Source organism: Orycteropus afer, unplaced genomic scaffold (assembly GCF_000298275.1).
Source record: "Orycteropus afer afer isolate SDZICR_OR568_19922 unplaced genomic scaffold, OryAfe1.0 scaffold00425, whole genome shotgun sequence".
Lineage (NCBI taxonomy): Eukaryota > Metazoa > Chordata > Mammalia > Tubulidentata > Orycteropodidae > Orycteropus > Orycteropus afer.
In genome coordinates, this window is record NW_006922012.1 from 2341333 (window position 1) to 2348173 (window position 6841).

The window sequence follows — 6841 nt, forward strand, 5'->3', positions numbered from 1 at the left end:
GATATTCCTACTAAAGTGAAGGATAAGTTATTGTATCTGGCTTCCACTACAACTAAAAAGGAGGCACAATGTCTGGTGAGCCTCTTTGGATTTTGGAGGCAACATATCCCTCATTTGGGTGTGTTGGTACGGCCTATTTATCAAGTGACTTGGAAAGCTGCTAGTTCTGAAGGGGCCCAGAACAGAAGGCTCTGCAACATATTCAGGCTGCCATTCAGGCTGCTCTGCCACTTGGTCCATATGAGCCAGCTGATCCAATGGTGCTTGAAGTGTCTGTAGTAGATAGAGATGTTGTTTGGAGTATTTGGCAGGTCTCTATTGGTGAATCGCAATGCTGACCCTTGGGATTTTGGAGCAAAGCCCTGCCATCCTCTGCAGATAACTACTCTCCTTTTAAGAAACAGCTTTTAACTTGTTACTGGGCTTTAGTAGAGACTGAACACCTAACCATGGGCCACCAAGTCACCATGAGCCCTGAGCTGCCCATCATGATCTGGGTGTTGTCTGACCCACAGAGTCATAAAGTTGGACATGTACAGCAGCACTCCATCATTAAATGGAAGTGATATATCAGAGATCAGGCTCGAGTAGGATCTGAAGGCACAAGTAAGCTGCTTGAGGAAGTGGCCCAAATGCCTATGGTCTCCACTCCAGTCACATTGCCTTCCCTCTCCCAGTCTGCACCTATGGCCTCATGGGGAGTTCCTTATGACCAGTTGACTGAGGAAGAGAAAACTCAGGCCTGCGTGATATGCGGGTACCACTCGAAAGTGGACAGCAGTGGCACTGCAGCCCCTTTCTGGGACTTCCTTAAAGGACAGTGGTGAAGGGAAATCCTCCCAATGGGCAGGACTTCGAGCCATGCATATGGCTGTTCACTTTGCAAGGAATAAGAAAAGGCCAGATGTGTGATTATATACAGATTCATGGGCTGTGGCTAACGGCTTGGCTAGATGGTCTGGGACTTGGAAGGAGAATGATTGGAAAATTGATGACAAGGATGTATGGGGAAGAGGTATGTGGATAGATCTCTCTGAATGGGCCAAAGGAGTAAAGATATTTGTGTCTCGTGTGAATGCCCACCAAAAGATGACTTCAGCAGTTGTTGTTGTTGTTATGTGCCATCGAGTCAGACCTGACTCATAGCGACCCCTCCTTGGGTTTCCAAGGCGGTATCCCTATGGAAGTAGATTGCCCAATCTTCCTTCCGAGGAGTGGCTGGTGGGACCTCAGCAGAGGAGGACTTTAACAATCAGGTGGATAGGATGACATGTTCAGTGGAAACCATCCTTTTTCTCCAGCTACTCCTGTCATTGCTCAATGGGTTCATGAACAAAGTGGCCATGGTGGCAGGGATGGAGCTTATGCATGGGCTCAGCAACATGGACTCCCACTTACCAAGGCTGATTTGGCTACTGCCACTGCTCAGTGCCCAATCTGCCAGCAGCAGAGACCATCACTGAGTCCACAATATGGAACCATTCCTTGGGGTGATCAGCTAGCAACCTGGTTGCAGGTTGATTACATTGGACCACTTCCATCATGGAAAGAACAGCGTTTTGTTCTTACTGGAATAGACACCTATTCTGGGTATGGATTCACCTTCCCTGCATGCAATGCTTCTGCCAGCTATCATCTGTGGACTTACAGAATGCCTTATCCACCGTCATGGTATCCCACACAGCATTGCTTCAGATCAAGGGACTCACTTCACAGCAAATGAAGTGTGGCAATGGGCCTATGCTCATGGAATTTATTGGTCTTACCATGTTCTCCATCATCCTGAAGCAGCTGGCTTGATAGAATGGTGGAATGGCCTACTGAAAACAATTATGGTGCCAGCTAGGTGGCAATATCTTGAAGGGTTGGGGCAATGCTCTCCAGGAGGCTGTATATGCTCTAAACCAGTGTCCGATATACCTTTCTGTTTCTCCAATAGCCAGGATTCATGGGTCCAGGAACCAAGGGGTGGAAATAGGAGTGGTACCACTCACTATTACTCCTACTGACCCACTCAAAAAACTTTTGCTTCCTGTCCCTGCTACCCTATGCTCTGTGGGTCTGGAGATCTTAGTCCCAAAGGGAGAAACACTCCCACCTGGAGACACAATACTGGTTGCATTGAACTGGAAATTAAGAATGCCACCCAGTCATTTTGGCTTCCTCATGCCTCTGGATCAACAGACAAAGAAGGCCATTACTGTACTATCTGGTGTGACAGATCCTGATTACCAAGGGGAAGTTGGATTGACATTACATAATGGAGGTGAAGAGGAGTATGTCTGGAATACAGGAGATTCTTTAGGACATCTCTTAGTACTACCATGCCCTGTGATTAAAGTCAATGGAAAATTACAGCAACCCAATTGTGGTATGACTACTAATGGCCCAGGCCCTTCAGGAATGAAGGTTTGGATCACCCCATCAGGCAAAGGACCACGACCAGTTGAGGTGCTTGCTGAGGGCAAGAGAAATACAGAATGGGTGGTGGAAGAAGGTAGTTCTGAATATCAGCTACAACCATGTGACCAGTTGCAGAAATGAGGACTGTGATTGTTATATTTCTTCACTGTATTATGTGCATCAAATACTTTTGTTTCCTTCTGTTATGAACTGTGAAATGTAAATAAAATTAATGTGTTTCACTTGTATGCATGTTAGTGTAACATGTTAGGCGCAAATATGACTTTAAAATTGTCCTTATTTGGAGATTATATATGTGTACATATATATGTGTACAACCGTCAAGTTGACAACAGGTGGACTGTGATAGCTGGAGCTGTGTGTCAACTTGACTGGACCACAATTCTGTGTGGTTTTAGCAGTTGTGATGTAGTTATTCCCATGATGGGATCAGATGTATATGTTCTGAGTGGCCAATCCATTGAAAGGGAGTTTCCCTAGGGGTGTGGCCTGCTTCTAGTATATTTATGGACATCCTGGGAAAAGAGACACTCTTCTGTGGATAGGGATTCTGTTGTGCTGCCCACAACTGTCCATGTGAGAACAATCCACCACTCAGCCTGGAGATCTTGGATTTGTCATTCGTTGGAGTCAACAGCCAGTACACTGCCTGCCAACCTTGAGCTCCTCAGCCCCTGCAGCCGTGTGAGTCAGGAAAAGCCTCCAGCTTGACATTTGATTCAAGAACTTGGGCCTTGCCAGCTTCTATAAGTGTGTGATCCATTTTCCTAAGATAAATTTCTCATTCTCTCTCTATATATAACCTTTACTGGTTTTGTTTCTCTAGAGAATCTAGTCTAACACAGATGTGGTATCTTTACTGAAAGTCTCTGGCATTTGATATGTGGCTTTTGATTTGGCAAAGGCATTCTTCTCAATTTCCATCAAAAAGGAGGATTAAAGTTGTTCACATTCATCTGGGATGGACAAGGATTCTAATTTTCCTTTTGGCCCCATATGTTAAATCTCCTACTCTATTTTACAATATAGACCAAAAGGACCTTGATGATTTTGACATTCCACAGATCATGCTGGCCCACTATACTGTTGACAGTTATAAGTGAGTTTGGCTATCAGAAGTGATAAATACTCCAGATGCTCAAGTGAGATCTATGTGTACCAATGTGGGTAATACATTTCAAGAATCAAGGGCCCAACACATTGATGAATTTCTAGAGTAACATGATCTGGGGCATGCCCAAATATTTCTTGTATAATAAAGGACAAATTTTTGTACCTTGCACCCCTTAGCACCAACATGGAGGCACAGGTTTTAAGATAGAGGCACTGCTATACGACTATGAGACCAGAAGAACTAGATGGTGCCTGGCTACCACTGTCATCCACTTGAAAGGGGATCTATGTAGGAGATCCCTGATAGAGAGGGAGAACAATGTGGAACAAAATTCAAAATCATTGGAGGAAAAAAGGGGGGGACCAGGTTTGCTGGTCCAATAGAACCAGGTGGAACCACTGAGACTATGGCCCCTACCTGCCCTTCGGGTCTGGAATTGAACCCACACCTGTGGTTTCCAGCCAAACAAAAGACAGGCATGTGAGTTGAATATTTACCTCAAGTAGATAACTCCTTGGAGAGAACAATCATGGGAGAAAGAAGGGCTTCTTATGCACAGGGAGACAGCTCAGGGGACAGGAGCCCATGGAGGGATGGACACTGGGAAGAGGTAACTGTGGAGAGGGGGTGGGAGGGGAGCTGTTGCATTGTGGTAAATTGTGGTCAATGTCATGAGACAAAGTGTGTGTGAACTGTTGTATCGAAAGTGAATTTGCTCTGTAAATCTTCACCCAAATCACAATTAAAAAAAAAAAAAGGCACAGGGTTCAGTAGGCCTATTTGGATTTTAGAGGCACATATATTTTACTTGGATTGTTTCTCTAACCTGTTTACCAGAGCTGCAAGTTTCAAGTGGATCATGCAAAAGAAATATCCACAGCAGTTTCAGACTTTATTGCAAACTGCCTTTCGGCTCTTTTTATGTGACATTTTACAATACTGTCTGTTGCCACTACAGTTAAGGCATTGAGCTGCTAACCAAAAGGCAGGCAGTTCAAACCTTTCAGCAGCTCCATGGGAGGAAGATGAGGCAATATACTTCTGTAAAGATTTACAGCCTTGGAAACACGATAGGGGTTGCTATAAGTCAGAATTGACCCAATCCCAGTTGGTTTGGTTTTTGGGTTTGGTGTGGAGGTTTTTTTTTTTTTTTAAATTCTGGTAGAAAGTACAGACCTGTAGAGTTTGAGAGCAATGCCAAGCTTTCTGCAACAGAGAACTACTCAGGTTCCTAGCATGCTACTGGGCTTGGTAGAGAGATTGATTATCTGACTATGGCACACTAAGTGACTGAGCTCATGGAGTTGTCTCCTCATGAGTTGGATATTAACAGATCTATGGAGTAGCATAATGCCTAAGGCACTTGACTGCTAACCAGAAGGCTGGCGGTTCAAACCCACCAGCCACTCCTCGGAAGGAAGATAGGGCAATCTACTTCCGTAGTGATACTGCCTCGGAAACCCAAGGAGGGTTCGCTATGAGTCAGGGTTGACTCGATAGCACATAACAACAACAACATGGACTCATAAGTTCAGACAGACATAGCAGAAATTGGATAATGGAATTATTGCATTCAAGATCAGACTGGAAATTCAGAAGATTCAAGTAAGTTACATAAATAGGTGACCCAGGCTCCTATGACATTCCCTTTGTCACACCTGTCTCTCCTTCTCAACTCATACCCATGATCTCATAGGGAAAATAGTGGTTTCCTACAATCAACTAACAGAGAAGATAAAGCTGGGGCTTTATCAGATGGCATGATATGTTGGTACTGGTTATAAATGGGGGAGCTCTGGTGGTGTAGTGCCTAAGGCATTTGACTGCTAACCAGAAGGCTGGTGGTTCAAATCCACCAGCCACTCTTTGGAAGGAAGATTGGGCAATCTACTTCCGTAGTGATACCCCCTCAGAAACCCAAGGAGGGGTCACTATGAGTCAGATCCAACTTGAGGGCAGTGAGTGAGTTAGTTATAAATGGACTGCTGCCATACTATCACATTCAACAAGGATGCTTCTAAAGGACTGGTGAAGGGACATCCTCTCAGAGGCAGGCTGAGATGTGAGCTGTACATCTGGTTATCCATCTTTATATGGAGAAAGAAGCAGTCTGAAGAATAAATATACATGGCTTCTGATAGAAATAAATGGCTTGGCAGTTGGTCAGAAGCTTGGAAGGAACAAGACTGAAAGGGCAAAGACAAATCTGGGGATGAGAGTTGGCACAAAGCATACAGATCCCTGTGTTTCATATTCATGCCCACCAGAGAGTATCCACTACAGAAAAGGCACTCAACAGTCAAGTAGACCAATGATGTCAGCTTCTCTCATCAGTCACCTTGGCATAATGGGTCCATATATGGAATGGTCATGGTGGCAGGTATGGAAGCTCTACATGCTCTCAATATCATGGACTCCCTCCCACCAAGGCTAATTTATTTACTGCCACTTCCAAATGCTTCACTTGCCAGCAGTAGATTTTGATGTTGAGCCTTCAATAAGGCACCATCCCTCAAGGATGACAAGTTGATTCCTTTGGATTCTTTCTACCCTGAAGGAGGCAATGATATGTTCTTATTGGAATTAACATCTATTCTGGATATGGGTTTGCCTCCCTACTTACAGTGCATCCTCCAATACAATCATGCTAGGACACAGAGAATGCCAGAATTATTGTCATGGTATTTCACATAGCTTTGCTTCAAGGGACAAATATTTTGGGGAAAAGGGGATGGGCCAATGGACCCACTGGTCTGTTCCTTTGAACTCAATACCAGAAGCAACAGTATAAATAGAACAATGGAATGGTCTGCTAACTGCCCAGCTAAGGTACCAGCTATAGAACACTACCCCATAAGGTTGAAATGCTATTCTCTAGGATTTGACATACATGCTTAAACAAGGACTGATATATGTCCCCTATGGTTAAATTACACAGGCCTGGGAACCAATGGATGGAAGTGCAATTGGCCTCTCTCATCATCAGCCCCAGGGATACAGGTGAGGAGAGACAACTCAGGGACACCCAAAGCAGCAGGCCAGAAGAGCACGAGAAAGGGGATTAAAAGCCAGGAAGGCAGAGAGAAGAGCAATCAGCCAAAGGGATTAGGTGAGGAGAGGAAACTCAGGCCCGCCCAAAGCATCAGGACCGGAGAGCAGGAGAAAGGGGATAAAAGCCAGGAACCCAGACAGAGGAGCAGTCAGCCCAGGGACAACTCAGGGACGCCCAAAGCAGCAGGCCTGAAGAGCAGGAGAAAGGGGATTAAAAGCCAGGAAGCCAGACAGAGGTACAGTCAGCCACAG